The sequence below is a fragment of the Sorex araneus genome, chromosome 5 (genome assembly GCF_027595985.1).
Source record: "Sorex araneus isolate mSorAra2 chromosome 5, mSorAra2.pri, whole genome shotgun sequence".
Lineage (NCBI taxonomy): Eukaryota > Metazoa > Chordata > Mammalia > Eulipotyphla > Soricidae > Sorex > Sorex araneus.
Genome location: NC_073306.1, coordinates 83211432 through 83230201, shown reverse-complemented (window position 1 = coordinate 83230201; position 18770 = coordinate 83211432).

Genomic DNA, 18770 nt, shown 5'->3' with positions numbered 1-18770 from the left:
ATTAGTGGAAATTGGGGGACTGGGAATAGAACCAGGGTAGTGGCTTGCAAGGCAAATGCTCCACCATTGTACTATTGCTCTAGTCCCAACCTTAAATACTTTTCCTAACTTCAGGTAAAGAGCTAAAACAACTCTAACCTTTCCAATGAAAGCAACATACACTATTTTCATTACCAGGTTACATAGGAAAAACCATTTTTGCTTTCATTTCTTGTTGGAGAAGAACCTTTTTTTCTCACCAAGTTCATACAACAGTAAGAGAATCTTTTGTGATAATAGGCTGTGAAGACAGGAAAGGAGTATGTCTACATCCAGAGTGAGGGAGAAGGGCAATGAGGGGGCTGGGATTCCCAAGACAACCCACAAAATTGGGATGTAGTGAAATGCAAATCAAAAGTTCAGGAGGAAGGCAGAGGGACAGGGGATCAGGGGAATGATTCAACATTTTTCTGAGAGGCCATCTTACCCTACTTAGTATCCAGATCCTTTGTTATAAATTAGTTCTCTCTTTATCTGAAGTTTTAGTCACTGAGTATTCCATTTTAAGTCATTGGACTGACAAGCTAGTCTAATCCCAGCTGCTTTGATTACTTTAACTTTATAGCGTAGTTTCAAGTTAAGAAATGCAGTATCTGGGGGCCAGAGCAATAGTACTGTGATTAAGGCACATACCTTGTATGTGGCACACTCAGGTTCAATTCCGGCATTCCATCTGGTCCTCTGACACTGCCAGGAGTGATTCCTGAGTGCAGAGTCAGAAGTAACGCCTGGACATCACCAATTGTGGCCCACAAACAAACAAACAAACAAACAAATGCAAATTTCTTATTTCTTAGAATGACTTTGGCTACTTTGGAGTGTTTTGTAGTTCCATACAATTTTTATCAGTGATTGTTCTTAGTCCGTGAAGAATGTCATAGGAATTTGGGGGATTATAGTGAATCTATGCAATAATTTATGTTGGATCATTATCCTGACAATGATGATTGTTACATCCATGAACATGGAATTTTTTTTTATATCCTGAGGTCCTCTTCTATATCTCCAGTGACTTGTTATTCTTATGGCAAAGTCTTTCATCTCTTCTGTTGATTCCTAGGTACTTGATGTTTTGGAATATTGTTTGAATGGAGGAGACTCTTCAAACACTTTCTCTTCTATATTACTCCTTGCATTTAGGAATCCAAAGGAATCCAACAGATATCTGTGTATTGACAAATACTGTTTTGTTATACTGGTTTATTGTTTATAAAAGTATTTTATGGAATTCTTAGGGTTTTCTACATAACATCTGAAAAGAGTGACAGTTTTACTTTTTTCCAATAAAATTTTATTTAATTTTTTAACTTGAATATCTGTGAGATAGACCATTACAAAACTGTTCATAATTGGGTTTCAGTCATACAATGATCCAGCACCAATTCTTCCAGTGTACATTTCCCACCACCAATGTCCCCTGTTTCCCTTCCACCATTTCCCAACACCTCATCTACCACCCCCAGTCTGTCTCTATGGCAGGCCCTTTTCTTTTTCTCTCTCTCTCCTTTTCCTTTTGTGCATCATGGTTTGCAATATAGGTACTAAGAGGTCATTGTGTTTGTTCAGGGAATTCAGTATTTTTATCGGGAAGGTAAGATTGGAGTAGCTTATTTAACTGGGTGGCAGTTTTGGGGTGTGGACATAACTGCTGAGGCTCAGAAATATGGTGAGGTGGGGGGATGTAACTCATTCTGACTCAGAGAAAGCCTGGAGATTTCAGTCACAAAACCTACATACCTAAGTTTTCAGCAGATTTTATCTTGGTGAGGTCTGTCCTGAAATGATGGAATCTGGCCAGGGGCATGGCAACGATTTTGGATTGGGAAAGCAAGTGGCTCCTGGGTGCTCTGCTTGGGTGGGCACCAGGCTGAACTGTTCCCTTCTGATTTACCCTGGTCTGTTCAGCCTTGCTCAGGTCTGAGATTAACTGTGGCTTTTGATCATTTTCAAGATTTATTTATGGGTCTCTGGAGCACGGCCAGTAGAAGAACTTACATGGTGACTCTAGAGCCAGTTCATGGGGGTGACTGTTGGTGCTTCCAGAGGTATAGGAAAGTGGGGGGGAGGTAGCCCATCTCAACTCTGAGAAAGCCTAGAGATTTCAGTCACAAAACTCACTTACCCAAATTTTTAGCAGATTATATCTCAGTGAGGTCCATCCTGAAATGGTGGAGTCTGCCCTGGGGCATGTTGGTGATTTTGAATTATGGGAGTAAGTGGTTGCCACGGGCTGTGCTTGGGCAGGCACCAGGCTAACCTGCCCTTCTCTGATTTACCCTGGTCTGTTTAGCCATGAGTGGATCCAAGATTAACTGCAGCATTTGATATCTTTTGAGATTTATTTATGGGTCTCTGAAGCAAGGCTGATAAATAAATTTGTATAGACGAGCTGGAGGTAGTTTGTGGGTGTGGCTCCCATATACCTAACATTTGGCTATTCATTTCTCGGGAAACTTGGTCCTGAGTTGTTGGGGTATGGTCAGAGGCCCAGTGACAATTTTGGGGTATCAAGAATCCTGAAGGCACCATAGGCTGTTGATGCACTTGGCCCGAAGGCACAGGCTGATCTTTAGGGCACTGCACCCCCATCCAATTAAATTTATTTAGTTTCTTTTTGTTGCCTAATTGCTGATGATAGGAATTACAGAACTATATTGAATAAAAGCAGGGAAAGTGGGCATCCTTACCTTGAGCCCATCTAAAGGGAAGTGTATTCATTTTTCCATGTTGAGTTTAATACTAACTATAGGTTTGTTATAAATGGCTGTTACTATCTTGAGGAAGTTTCCTTTTACCCCTGTCTTGTTGAGTGTAGGTTTTAATCATAAATGGGTATTGGATTTTTTCAGATGCTTTTTCTGCATGAATTTTTATAATGTGATTTTTATTTTCTTCTTATTGAAATGGTGAATTACATTAATTGATTGCATGTATTGAACCATCCTTGTATCCCTGATATGAATACCACTTGATTGTGGTGTCTGATTTTTTTGATATGTTGTTGTGTTCTGCTTGCTAAGATTTTGTTGAGGATTTTGCATTGATTTTTTTCAGTGAAATTGGTCTGAAGTTTTCTTTCTTGGAAATATCTGCTTTGTATATAAGTTTAGTGTGGACTTCATAGATGTTTGGTAGGCCTCTGATTCTTCAGTATTTTGAAAGAAATTGTGGAGTAAATGTAGCAAGTCTTTGATGAAGATTTGATGGAACTCACCAGTGAATCTGTGTGGACCAGAGCTTTTGTTCTTGGTGATGTTTTGAATTATTATTTTGATTTCCTTGCTTGTAATTAGTCTTTTCAGGTTTTCTACTTTCTCTTTGTTTACTTTTTGGAAGTTATATGCTTTTATCAATTCATCCATTCTCTCTAAGTTCTCTAGTTTGACAGCTAGAGCTGTTTGTAGTAACTGCCTATGATTTTTTTGTATTTCTGAGAGGTGTTGCAGTTTCTCCCCTTGCAACTTTGATCCAGTTTATTATTACTTTATATATTTTTTCTTGTGAGTCTAGTTAAGAGTTACTCTATTTTATTATTTCAAAGAATCAGCTCCAGATTTCATTAACCCTTTGCATTATTTTCTTTTTTCACCTTTGTATTATTTTCTTGATTTCTATATAATTGATTTCTGCTCTAGTTTTCCTTCTGCTAATTTTGTGATTCATTTGTTGCTCCTTTTCTAAGTTCTTAAGATGAGTCTTTAGGTGTTTTATATTGACTTTTTCTTCTTTCCTAATGCAGCCTTGTTTTCCTATGAATTTTCCTCTTAGCACAGCCTTTGCTGTGTCCCATAGATTCTCACAGTTTGTTTCTTCTTTCTAGATTTCCTTTTCATTTTTTAAAAGAATTTTATTTTATTGAACCACCATGTGGAAAATTACAGTGCTTTCAGGCTTAAGTCTCAGTTATACAATGCTGAAACAACCATCCCTTCACCAGTGCCCATATATCCCACCACCAAAAAAAAAAAAACAACCACAGTACACCTCCCATCGCACTCCCCCGCACCCCCCTCCCGCGCCTTGTAACTGATAAATTTCACTTTACTTTCTATTTACTTTGGTTACATTCAATATTTCAACACAAACCTCACTATTATTGTTAGGAGTACCCCACTAGAGTCAGACCTGTTGTGAAGAGATATGAGGTCGGTTTTGGATTTCTGTACTTTAGCAACTAAGTCCAGGGAGATTTCTTCCAGGTATTGGATCATTGCAAGCTTGTTAACCCCATCTGTGGTCGTCATAATATGGCGGTCACCACGCCCTTCGCCCCTGGCAAGGAAGAGGCGAGAGAGAGAGAGAGAGAGAGAGAGAGAGAGAGAGAGAGAGAGAGAGAGAGAGAAATACCTTTCCACTCCTGGGAGGGCATGGGGCCGCGGCTTAGTTCTCAGTCTGGAGACATTCTGTGAGGAGCTGCCCATGCCGAAAAATTTAGCTGGCATCTGGAGTCACGCTCGTGCAGCTGCAGGGAGGCCACACACACGTTTTACTTCTTCCTCCTCTATAGGCTCTTCTTCTCCATGCTCCCCACACAAATAATTTTCATAATTAGTTTCTAAACAAGGAATATTTTAGGAGACATGTAGGGACATGAGAAGGAGAGGGGACCATGAGATCTGCTATCACCCTGCTGATGCTCAGGAAAATGAGATATTTAAATTTGACGTCATACAAGAATATTTTTTTCTTTTTGGGTCACACCCGGCAATGCTCAGGGGTTACTCCTGGGTTTGCACTCAGGAATTACTTCTGGCAGTGCTTGGGGAACCATATGGGATGCTGAGAATAGAACCCGGGTCGGCCTCATGCAAGGCAAACGCTCTACCCTTTGTACTATTGCTCCAATGCCCCGCCCCCCCACACAAGAAAATGTTGACTACATGTTGCAAAGATGTCTTTTGGAAGAGAGATAGCATACATTCCATTACTAGTGGGGCAGAGGGGAAATCAAGCTAGAGATCAAGTAGTGTCTTGAATATCATTCTGTTTGGGAGGTTGTAGAGAATTTTGTTGAAAGACTATACCCATGTGACAGGTCACACAATGGGATTGGAGAGGGGCTGTGTTGTGGGGCATGTCTTGATCTTGTTTCAAAACTCCACCCTAATTTTATTATATATACCTCATTATAACCTTTTGTAAGTCATATAATCTCAGGAAAACTTAAGTTCCACATCTTTAAAATGGATCTATGTTCCATAACCTGACTTCTTTGATTGAGTGGGAGTGGCAATAAGCCTTCACACCCTTGGGTCTTAATATTGGTTCTCAGAATAACAAAAAATACTTTTGAATGGGGGATATTGAGCTTGGCATTTTCCCACAAAGTGTTTTGTGCCCACAGCTTCTTCTTTAGGTGACTGACAGTTGAAATTGATAGAAAATGAGGAAGGAAATTAGACTCACTGAGAGAGGTAGGTTCAGAGGCCTGCCAGTGAGTATAGGAGGGCCTAGCACAGCCTGAGTATCACAGTGTGATTTGAATGCTTGAATGTAGGCTTTGTTAGAAGACAGAGCTGCCTGATGGAGATGGGTTCTATGGAAATAATAATGCTTAGGTGGAGACTTTCTGTGTGTATTCTCATATGTTTCTTAAATGCCCCACATCTGCCATGCTATACGGGGATCTCTAACCTACCTTAACATATGTACTATCACTCGAGATAGCCAATTTGTGTTTTCATCTTGACTCCCATTTTTTACTGGTACATTTCCAGACAGATGCGTATTGGTTGAGTCATATTTCCTCTTTAGGTGATCATCTTGATGGTACATCTTTCAAGTACTTCCTCTGGTTCATGAAGCCCATGTTCATTTGACCAGAAAATGGTGATATAATTTATTCCTAAGTTGCAGCTTCTCATTTGCTACTGCAGGATTTTTTGCAACATCTCCCTCCTTGGGATTCTTAGGTATAAATTAGATACTGAATTGATGAACACCTCAATTGGTGTTCATCAAAGTGGTGCACATCTAGTTTTGACTAGTCCTATTCAAGGTCCTTTCATCAGGTCCACGTAGGTGTGAGCATCCATCACAATAGATGGGGACCCACAGCAGCAGGATTCTCTGTAAGATAAGTCTCTTTCACTTGTCTCCAAATCCTAAACAAGGTCTTTAGTTTTAGTGACAGATTTAAATATCTTCTAGTTAGTTTTCAGAAGCTTCTTTGGAAAAAATGCACATGGAAGATATTTGCACAAGAAGTTTGATTACAACTGTTGTGTGTGTATATGTATATGTGTGTGTATGTGTAATCCTATGATGTTGGAGGAGGCAAGAAAATATAAGTTCAGCTGTGTTATAAGGGCTGTGATATGGATAGTGGAATATACTTTCTCCTTGATGAAACAATGCTCATGACCTCTTCTTTTTCTCTTTTGACTTTTATTTATTTTTTTTAATTTTTAAAATTTTATTGAATAACTGTGAGACAGTTACAAGCTTTCATGTTTGGGTTACAATCTCACAATGATCAAACACCCATCCCTCCACCAGTGCACATTCCCCACCACCAATATCCCGGGTATACCCCCCTTTACCCACCCTCCCCCTGCCTCTAAGGCAGACAATACTCCCCATACTCTCTACTTTTGAGCATTATAGCTTGTAACACAGACACTGAGAGGTCATCATGTTTGGTCCATTATCTACTTTCGGTATGCATCTTCCATCCCAACTGGTTCCTCTAGCCATCATTTTCTTAGTGATCCTTTCTCTATTCCATCTGCCTTCTCCCCTCCACTCATGAAGCAGTCTTCCAGCTATGGGGTAGTCCCCCAGGCCCTTTTATGTACGGTCCTTGGGTGTCAGCCTCATGTGATGCTACCCTACATTCCACAAATGAGTGCAGTCCCTCTATGTCTGTCCCTCTCTTTCTGACTCATTTCACTTAGCATGATACTCTCCATGTCTATCCATTTATAAGCAAATTTCATGACTTCATCTCTCCTAATAGCTGAACAGTATTCCATTGTGTAGATATACCAAAGTTTCTTTAATCAGTCATCTGTTTTAAGACACTCGGGTTGTTTCCATATTTTGGCTATTGTGAACAGTGCTGCAATGAATATATAGGTACAGATATCATTTTTATTGTGCTCTTTTGCATCCTCGGGATATATTCCCAGAAGTGGTATTGCAGGGTCATATGGAAGCTCAATTTCCAGTTTTTGAAGGACTGTCCATATTGTTTTCCAGAAAGGTTGGACTAGTTGGCATTCCCACCAACAGTGAAGGAGCGTCATGACCTCTTTAAAAATGTATCTCTGTATCACTTTCTCATTTTAGTACTTTGGGAAAACTCAATATACTTCTCAGACTTTATTCTATGGCTGAGATAGTTCATGATTTTATTGTGGATTTTGTATTCATGTTCATCAAAATTGGTCTGTGTTTTACTTTTGTGTCTTATGTTCTTTTCTGGTTTGGGAATTTGAGTGATATTGGCATAATGGCATGTGTTTTACAGTCATAAAAGGTCATTGTAAGTGTCCTGAGAGTCCACCCTACTTACCTGTGGACACATGAATTAAGAGACTCTCATCAGTCTTTGTGCTTTTAGTCTATGCTGAGTACTCCCAAGAGAGCGACAGGAAGGTGGTCCAGATCCCTTGTTGAGACACGTGTATGTTGGCTCTGGCTTCCACAGATTAACACCTTCCTTTTTTTTGTCTTTTGATTGAATCACAGTGAGATAGATCCTTAAAAGGCTGTTCATGATTTGGTTTCAGTCATACAGTGTTTCAACACCCATCCCTCCACCAGTGTACACTTCCCAACACTCAGTTCTCTACCATCACCCGCTCCCCACCAGACCGCAGGTGCTTTTCTTCTACTCTCTGTGACTCTATCTCTGTCTCTTTTTATCACTTTCTCTCCTTTTGGGCACTGTGGTTTGCAGTATTGATACGGAAAGGTTATCAAGAATACCTCTTTACCTGCTTTTAACACTCAGTTCTTGTACAGTGAATCACTGCCTTCCTAGTGGAGACCCAGTTAAGTTCACCAAGAATGACTCATGACCCATTCAGGGAAACTGCAGACTGGAGTCTTTATTATACTCAAGTTGTTCAAGTAACCAAATATTTATTTGGCTATGAAAATACACTTTCAGATCCATGAGAGTGGGGCATGCTCCATGAAGCAAAGTCAGAATGGTTTTTTTTGATAAGATGGTAGCTCACCAGGCCAGAAAGGAAGATGGGAACACAGAAAGGAAATTTCATTAAGGATTAGGTATGTGAGTGAAATAAGGAGGCAGGCCAAAATTTTGAAGTCTAAAGGATGAATGTTTAGCGTCAGGAGAGGTGTGTATGGTCTTTTAGGTTAAACCATTTTTTTTTTCCTTTTGGGTCACACCCAGCGATGCTCAGGGGTTACTCCTGGCTTTTCACTCAGGAATTGCTCCTGGCAGTGCTTGGGGGACCATATGGGATGCCGGGGATCGAACCCGGGTCGGCCGCGTGCAAGGCAAACGCCCTACCCGCTGTGCTATCGCTCCGGCCCCTGGGTTAAACCATTTTTAATACACAAAACTCAATCTCTGTTCTTTGTGTCCATTGGAACCCTACTGAATGGGGCTGGAAGGACTGCAACTCTAATTTAATTACTACAGTCCCTCACCTCAAGTCAGTGGAAAGAACTACACTTATTTTCAAAAACAGAATCACCAGCTTTGGATTCTCAAGTTTATTCTATGTAATATAAGATATCTGAATATATCTAAAATAAGTCCAGGTTAGGACACATGGTCAGGGATAAGAGATCTGTCATGGTGGCATAAATTGTATATTTAGTAATATAAAGTTACATTTTTCTCAACACACACACAAAGACATACATGCCACCACAATCTACAATCAGAATCCTTCACACAGTCCCATGGAAGCTTCTAGTCAGTCCCCTTTTGAGGTGTTCATCCAGCAGGTGGAAGGTCCTGATGGAGGATAATCAGAAGTTTCATTGGAAGTGATAGGGTCAGCGTGCTATGGCCACAGTGAGATGGTACCTTCTGAGAGAACACATAGAGTTGAACTGTGAACCGGACCAGGCTGGAAGCAGCAAGATTCCACAGGGTTCAGGCTCAGAAAGATGGTGATTCAGGACTGCCATTTCTATTGCTTCTTCCAATCAAATTAGCTTCATGGGCCTTGGTCTCGACTTCACTCTAAATTTTGATATAAGACTCCTTTCTTCCATAGTTTTGCCACTAATAATGCCCTAAAAATGGAGAAAATTATTTCTCGGGCAGGTGATAAACAAAGAGAATTGAAAAAGAATTCACATGGAACCAATGCTGATGACATGCACTGCAGGTGAACTTACCAGCACTACACTGCCCCAATAACATTTCCTTCTTTTATAAATTTAGTTTTATTATTGTTGAGATAACATAGTTCACAATAGTGGTGCTTTGATGTACCTGGTACATAAAGTTACTGTAATATCACCACATATGTGCCATGCTCCTTAAGTAATTCTAGTCTACCCCTCTCTCCCCAAACTACCAACACTCATATTGGTAAGGTCAGTACAGATACCAGATAAATTTTCTTAATTAATTGTGTTGATTGCCCAGTGACAAAGGAGATAGCTCAATGAACTGGAGTTCAAGCTTTGAATATAGAAGTCCCAGGTTTTATTCAAGGCAATGTATCGTATCCTAAGAAATAACAGGGAAAAAAGAGCAGGGAACCAGGCTAGTAGTGACTCCTGAGCATGGCCAGGCATGGATAAACAAACTAAATACTTCTGATAGTCCAGGAAGAGTTGGAGAGGTAGTGGGACCATACACAGCAGGTGTCTAGTTTTCCAAGGCTAGATGCAGTCAGGGAAGAATTTTGAATGGTCAGACTGTGTATAACTCACAATACTTATCTTGCCCTGGATCTTCTGAAACTGATCCTGGCTTAGCACTGCACAGGAGACTCCATCTTTATAGCTACTATGCTGTTCCTGCAATTTTGCACCAGGGTCATGGACAGAATGGAAGTTATAACTGGGCCTTATAAAATTTGGGGCCTCCCTCCTACTATAAGTCCAAGGTCTATAGCAATCTAACATTCTCTCTGCAGGGACATTATCTGGACAGAAAAATGAGGAGAAAAGGAAGTTGTGTCTAGAGGTTGGAGGTGAGGAGAAATCTTGTCAGGAAAAAAGGCTACTTACCTCTTCTACGTGTCCTTGTTTTCCGAAATAGTCTACAGAGGAAGAGTCCACATGCAGAGAGCGACACAGTCACCACAATCATTGCTGGGATGCGTATCAAAAGGGCAGTGAGGGCCTGCTTTTGTAAACCTGGTTTCCTCATACAGAGAATGAAAAACAATAAAAGAGAACTTGAGATTGCCAATTGCCATGGTAGTCAAAAGAGTAAGAAAGAAAGAAGAGAAAGAAAGAGAGTTGAGAAAGAGAGAAGATGAACTATTCAGAGGAAGAAACAGCAGGGATGATCACATTCCTATCAGCAATATGAGTTCACACTATAGGAGATAATAAGGAAGTTATTATGAACCCCATAGTGAAATTTCCCAGCCCCCGTACAGCCCCACGCAGTCATCAAGCCCATCAGACTCCTGCCCCTGAACAAAGCCCTCCCAGGTCAGCAGGAGTCACAGTGTGATCCTACTATCCCCAGCCTAGCCACTGGCCAGAGGGACCCATTCCCCTGTGCCAACACCCACGCGAGTCAGCAGAACCCCAGGGTGAGTTATTCTGGTCCAAGCCGTCTATCAGCCTTGTGATGAGCCCACGCTAGTGCTACTGCCCATCCAGGCCAGTGAGATTCTGGAGGGCAAGTCCTGCTTGGAGTTATAAATAATAGTAAGTTTTGGGTGAGAGACCACACGAGATAACAGGCACCACAACATTATACTGCAGGCAATACAGGTAGACCACAAGGGGATTCCACCTCACATTGACAAGAAAGCAAATCAAAGCATACACACAGGTGAGAGAAGCTCTGGCATTGGGGTTGGACAGAGTCCTCCTCTCAGACTGGAATATCAGAAACAGTGAAAAAATGAAAGAACTCAATGACGTCAAAAGAGGGTGACTAAAGACAGGAAGATATCCAACTATATCAGATCTCTTTATTCTACCTCAGAAAAAACTTTAGAACAATAATCTTACCAATGTCTAATGATCTTGAAATGAAATTTGGACAGAAAATTGATATACTTGAGGAGAGCTTGAAGAGAGAAATGAAAGCATTTATTTAAAGGAAAATAAAGGAATTTAGGGGCCAGAGAGAGAGAGAGAGAGAGAGAGAGAGAGAGAGAGAGAGAGAGAGAGAGAGAGAGAGAGCAGGAAACAGGCAGGGCACCAAACGGCTGACTTGGATTTGACATCCAGGACCTCATATGGTCCTCTGAACCCTGACAAGAGTGATCCCTGAACACAAAGTGAGGAGTAAGCCACAAGAACCACTGGATTTGGCTCAAAAACCAAAACAATAAAACAAATAATCATCCCTCTGCCCCCACTGGAAAAAAAGAACAATAGAGATAAAGGGGAAATGTCCCAAGAAAGTACTAACCTTGTGCAATATACTGACAGTTAACAGCATACTTATAGAGAAAAAAAGAAGACTCTTTCCTCTGATATCAGGCACAAGAAGAGGATATTCAATTTCTCCATTTTAATTCAATATTATTTTGGAAGTCCTTGCCTTAGCAATTAGACAAGAAAATGAAATCGAAGAGATCAAAATTGGAAAAGAAGTTAATCACTATTTGCAGATGGCAGGAAATAAACAAAGAACATATTAATAAAAATCTTAGAAATAGTAAGTGAATACGGCAAGGAAGTAGATTACAAATCAAAACACCAAGGTTTGTTGAATTTCTATATTTATATAAATAAAACTGATTTGTAATTTCTATAAATAAAACTAAAAGAGAAAGATTTTAAACTTCATTTAATATAGTGTACAAAAACATCAAACACTTAGGTGTTGGATATTAACCCTAAGTGTTTTAGGTTTCATCAGTAAATTACCCATTTTCCTCCTCCCAGAGAAACTTAAAGTGCTCTTGTGAGCAACCCTAACCCCCAAGTTTATCTTTAACCTTCCCTTTGTGTTTTACGTCTCGTTGTCACAGTTCCCCATGTCAATCTTGATTACTTAAAAGCCAAAACTTTCTGGTAATTCTGGATTTTGTATTTGTAGTGAATTACTTGCTTTTCTAGTTCGACAACAGCAAGCCTCATAATGGACACATTACTGGTGTCCGCTCGAGCAAATAGATGAGCAACAGGATGACAGTGACAGTGACTAGAAGGAAAGAGAAAAGCAATATAGATATTCCTGGGAGACAGAGTGTCTCTGTGAGTTTATCTCCCCCAGAGAACTGCCTCTGCTGGAATGCTTTACTTCTATAAATCACACTGAGATGCAGTCCTATACCTCTGACCCCTTCAAATGTTCTATAAGTATGCCGCATCAAATGGACCATTTTCACCATCAGGCTGTGGTCCCCTATCTCTCTGTCTCTCTGCCGGGGAGGCTTGGGAAGGACAAAGGCAGTTCTCAGCCACCTAATGCACACATCACGCAGCACCCACACATTATTTTGTGAACACACACTTAGGAATCAGTTTAATAGAGGATTTGAAGACATACATCAAAAACCATATCACTAAGAGACAGAAAAGAAAACCAGGTAATGGGAAAACATCCTATGTTCATGAATTGGAAGAATTAAATAGGTTAAAATGACCATTGTACTCAAGGCCTTGTATACATTTAATGCAAAATATCAACAAAATTCAATAAAATTCCAATGGTATTATCTGAGAACTCATAAAATTTCTAAAATTTGTATGAATTCATAAAATTCCCTAAATAGCCAAATCAATACTGAAAAAAAGGAAAATGGTTAGAATTGCATTTCCTGACTTTAAATTAAACATCAAGATACAGTAATCAAAACTGTGTAGTATCTGAATAAAAAGACTCAGCTCAGAAGAACAGAATTGGGAGTTCAGAGATAAGCCCTCAGACTTACAAACCATCAATTTATGACAATACAGCTACATGTATGAGTATAGCAAGAAAAGTCTCTTTTAAAAATGATGTTTGGAAAACTGGATAGCCACATGCAAATAAATGAAACTTGAACCGTATCTCACACCATTCACAAAAGTTAACTCACAGTGGACTAAAGACTGCTAGCTTAAACCAAAATCCATAAAATTCATTGAGGAAACATGGCAAAGCTCTCCAGTATATTGACCTCAGAAGTATCTCTAGTGATTTTTCTCTAGTGACAAAAACAACAAAACAAACAAACAAATGAGGGGGTGACTTTAAATTAGAAATATTTTGCATGACAAAAGAAACTCGAGTTCAAATAAGAGGGCACCAGAAGAGGTGGGGCTAAGATGATGAAGAAAGGAGGCTGGCCAACTGTGTGGGAAAACAAAATCTCAGAACAAAACTCAGCAATCAGGTCTTTAAAAGGGCTGGCAAGGAAAGGAAAACGCAAAACTCAGTAGAGAGTTCCAAAGACCTTCTGCACTGGAAGAATAACTAAAGAAGTTTCCAATCACAGAGTCATTAGGCTGGGTTAGGGAAGTAGCTGAAAGGAAGCAGTGAGTCCATACAAAGGGAGCCGGGGAAAATGAAGATCAGACTAAAAGTTACAATTGGATAGTGGTGGAGGGTTTTCAGCATTTTATTGGTGCTGGGGTGCAGTAACTTTATTCATCAATACCGTAAGCTTGGACTGGAGCGAGCGATAGCACAGCAGATAGGGTGTTTGCTGTGCACGCGGCTGACTGGGTTCAATTACTCCCTCCTTCTCAGAGAGCCCGGCAAGCTACTGAGAATATCTTGCTCACAAAGCAGAGCCTGGCAAGCTACCCGTGGCATTCGATATGCCAAAAATAGTAACAAGTCTCACAGTGGAGATGTTACTGGTGCCCGCTTGAGCAAATCAATGAGCAGTGGGATGACAGTGATACAGTGCTACCATGACCTTGAACACTATTGTAACTGTTTTATCAATACTAAAAAGATAAAGAATGTAATCATAGCTGGGGAGACATGCAGAGGCCATCAGGAAGACAATTTTTATTACCACATATCTACCAGATAAAGGAGCATCAATTTTTTTTAAAGTAACTACTAATAGTATAGTTGAGGAGAAACATCAAAAACAACAAAATAGTTATATACTTTAACACCTCATTCTCAGTTTTGGACAGACATAAAATTAATAAAGAAGCAATAAATTTAAATGAGAACTTGAGTAACTAGAATTAATAGACACATTCAGAGTTCTTAATTCCTCAAAATTTGAATATATGCTCTTTAATGTACCTGAAACATTCTTGAGGCTATACCACATTCTAGGACACAGAATAAGTGTTCAAAAAGTTATAATAATAGAAATTATATCAAGTTTCTTTTCAGACTTAAGTGCTACTAAAATAGATTAACCATTGCTATTTACAGAAGCCAATATCTGAAAACAACCCAGGTGCTTGATGACACATAGTGGATAAAGAATATGTGGAGTATACACACAATAGGATACTACTGAGCTATAAATAAAGATATTTTATAAATAAAGATATTTTCTTTTGTTACACTATTAATGGGACTGGAAGGGGGGCATACTAAGAGAAATAAGCCAGGAGAGAGACAAATACAGGATTATATCCTTATACATAGGGTATAATGAAACAAAGCAAGGAAATAAAAAAAAGTCCAGCAAAAACAAATGAAATTTTATTAACTGATGTTACCATAGTCGGGTGAGATGGAGGCAGAGAGGTGGGAAGGGATATTGGCATTGGCATGCTGGTAGAGGCTATGGTAACATTGTCACTGTCACTATCACTGTCATCCCATTCTCATCGATTTGCTTGAGCGGGCACCAGTAACGTCTCCATCGTGAGACTTGTTGTAACTGGTAACATTATACCCTAAAAAATGTTTTTAGGGAAAATAAAAAAATGTATGATCCCTGTTCAAGTGTGTTTGAACAACTAAAACTTTACAGCAACTGCGGGTCCCTTTTTTTCTATAGGATCCTGTATGATACTGGAGTCACTTGCTCAAGAGATAGTTATGCCTGAGGGATCTAGTAGAATTAGTCTGGAAATAAATCATGTTAGTGGGCACATGTTTGAAATTATCGTAGAAGAATCAACTTGTTCAGAGGTTAAAAATTGTACAACAGGAGAATAGTAGAAACTCCAGCAAGCAGCATGTGGGACATGTGAGAAGCATGTGGGGCAAGCTCCACCAGCAGAGAAATATCTAAGCCCTGTATCCCACAGGGGTTCACAGGGTCAAATTCCACAGATGAAACAGAACAATGATACGATCCAGTCTATTATCCAGAAGTTAAACTGTGTACAGTGCTGGGTGTGGGTGGATAGGAAAGGTACTAGAGAGCTTTTGTCCTGGACCTAGAGGAGAATGACATTGGCTGTGACAGACAGTGAACAAGCAGACTAAAGTTGAGGACCCCTAGGCCCCTCTTTAATGGAAGGTGGTGCAAATGAACACGGTAAGATAACCTAGAACCCAGACACCCTGTACCATCTGGGACTCTGAAGTGCCCTTCTTAGAGATGGGATGTACTCACAGACTTCTGCCACATTTTTGGTGGCATTTTTCTGATCCACCGGGTTACTGACCACACAGGTGAGACTGCGGTCAGGCAGCTGGCTAAAGGGTAGGCTCACAGTCAGGGTCCAGGGCTTGGGTGTTTGTCCTGGAGTCACCGTCTGCTTCTGTTCCACGGGGAGATCCTTGCTCTCCCAGGTCACATTCAGGTCCCCTGTGGCCCCCAGGGCTGTGCACTCCAGGGTGATATTGCACCAGTTTCTTGAGATGGACTCTGACTGAACCAGGATCTCGGGGATGGGCACTGGATCTGGGGTAGAGGGGACAAAGGAACAGAGGACAGATGGATAGAGAAAAATTACAATAGGCACATTCCCCACTATTGTCTTACTTACACTCCAGCATGCTCTCCACAACTGGTGAATACATTATCACTGTCATCCCATTGCTCATCAATTTGCTCAAGTGGGCACCAGTAACGTCTCCATTGTGAGACTCGTTGTTACAGTTTTTGGCATATTGGATATGCCATGGGTAGCTTGCCAGGCTCTACCGTGCAGGCGAGATACTCTCTGTAGCTTGCCCGGCTCTCCGAGAGGGGTGGAGGAAGCAAACCAGGGTCAGCCGCGTGCAAGGCAAACACCCTACCCACTGCGCTATCGCTCCAGCCTGAATACATTATACAGATCAAAATTATTTACCCAAAGCTAAATATAGAGCCATGAATAATAAACAAAAGAACTACTGATTTAAGCCCTATGTGATTTCACCCTCTGACAGGAAAGTATACACTGAACCTAACTTACCAAAATACATTGTTTCTAAAAAATTAGATCTCTCTCAGGAAGGAGAATCTGAGGCAGAGGACATGTCCAAAACCCTCTCTTCTACTGATATGAGTCCCGGGCCACATAATCCATGGTGAAGAAGAACACCTCCAGGGCCCAAAGAAAGGACTGTCTCCCAAAATGGGCATTTATGAGAGATGCAGTGCTGTGACTGAAAATGACAACTTTGTGATTAGGGCATGCCCCTGAACAGAGGTTCGCATGGGTAAGGGAATGAGACAGTCACAAATGGACCTTAGAATCCCCTGGGATCTAATACTGCCAAAGCCATGCTCCCCATAACAGGCATTTCTCAATGCAGAGAGGAATCCCAGGGAAGGGTGGATGTGCAGAGTGATTTCAAAGGAGATGAGAGTGAACTCCCTCCTATGGTTATTGTTAGGGCAGCATACTTAGAGTCTGAATGAGGCTCCCCATCATGTGCTTAATAAGCAGAGAGGAGAAGAAAGGAGGAGCTGTTTGTGGATTTCCTCAATCATTCTAGGCAGAATTTGGCCTCAGGAATGTTCATGTTCTGAGTTTCAGAACTTGCAGATAAATACCTTAGGTCATGAGACAAAGTAAACTAAGGTTTCATATGGAATTTAAGGTTGCAGTACAGCAAGCTCTAAACCAGCTGATCTGGATGGGTTTGACGTCATCAAGCACTGTAGCACGGTCACTGTCGTCCAGTAGTTCATCCATGTGTTCAAGCGGGCACCAGTAATGTCTCCACTGTCAGACTTGTTGTTACTGTTTTTGGCATATTGAATATGACATGGGTAGCTTGTGAGGCTCTGCCGTGCAGGCGGGATACTCTTGGTAGCTTGCCGGGCTACCCAAGAGGGACAAAGGAATCAAACCCGGGTCAATCACATGCAAGGCAAACATACTACCTGCTGTGCTATCGCTCCAAAATATGAAAGAAGGATGAAGTGGAAATCAGAGAGTCTAAGAAGGACCAGACCCACCATGGACGACTTTGAAGATGCAGGGAAGTAGCCCCAAGCTGAAAACGCATATATCATTGTAAAGAGGAAAAAGAAAAAACGGATTCCCTCCAGAAATTCCAGGATGGAAGATGATATCAGCAACATCATCACTTAAATCTGGGAGTTCTATATCTGACCTGTGACTCCATGAAAATTAGATGATACATTTGAACTGGTTTAACCTACCAAGACTGAGGTAGTTTGTTGCAGAAATAATGGAAAATACAAAAACCAAAGTGATAAGTAATATTAAATCCTACAAAAGACAATATTATCAAAAAATGTCCTATTTTCCTAAATTTCTAATTTTCTGCATCAAAATACAGATGCTTTTCTCTGAGTATGAATTTCAGATTTGCACCTCATTTATTGGAAACAAACCTATTTTCTTTGGACTGGGGTTGAAATTCTCAGCATTTATGCCTGACTTGATGCTTAGGAATACTGGGGAACCATGAAGTGTGCTGAGAATTGAACTTGAACTTCCTCTTGAGCTCACTCTCAAAATCCTATTTTTAAGAAATCCAAACAGGGCCTCTATGATTCTCCAAGAAACAAAAGGATGTGGATGATGGGGTGGGGGGTCACGTACCATAAACAGTGAGGTGGAAAACCTGTTTAAATTGGCTTTCTTTTGTTAAGACAGCTATAGCTGTGTACCGTCCGGTGTCCTCGGAGGTCAGGTCCTCAATCCTCAGGGTTGTAGAATTCAACACATGGACCCGCTGCTGATACTTATCCTTAAGACCCAGCCAGATTACATTATGTGCTGTCGGAAAGACTCGAAGCATGACTTTGGAGTCTGATTCTGAGCCAAAGCTCCATGTGATTTCTTCCAGTTCAGCTCCCGGAGCTACTCCTGGATGGCTTCTCACATGAAATAGGACAGAACCACCTTGGATGCCCTTGGCAGAAATGTGGACTCCAGGACTTGTCACTGCAGTCCTGCGTTTTCTAGAACTCTCCACTGAAGAACTGCAGGTGCCTAGGGCATGGGAAACAGAAACCATGAGTATTTTAATGTCCATGAGAAATGAGAAAGCCACAGAATTCATTTTTTAGTGACATCTAACCAACACTCTTTTGGTTCTTTGAAGGTTCTGAGTATAGTGAATTTAAAGCAATTCTATTGAGAGAGACAGGGAGAGAGTGAGGAGAGAGAAAGAGACAGAGAGACAGCAGAGACAGAGACGGAGAGAGAAGAAAAGTGCCTACCATAGAGACAAGTGTGGGATGGGTAGAGAGTGAGAGGGACCACTGCTGGGAAAAGTACACTAGTGAAGGGACCGGTGTTGGAACATTATGTGACTGAAACCCAATCATGAACAA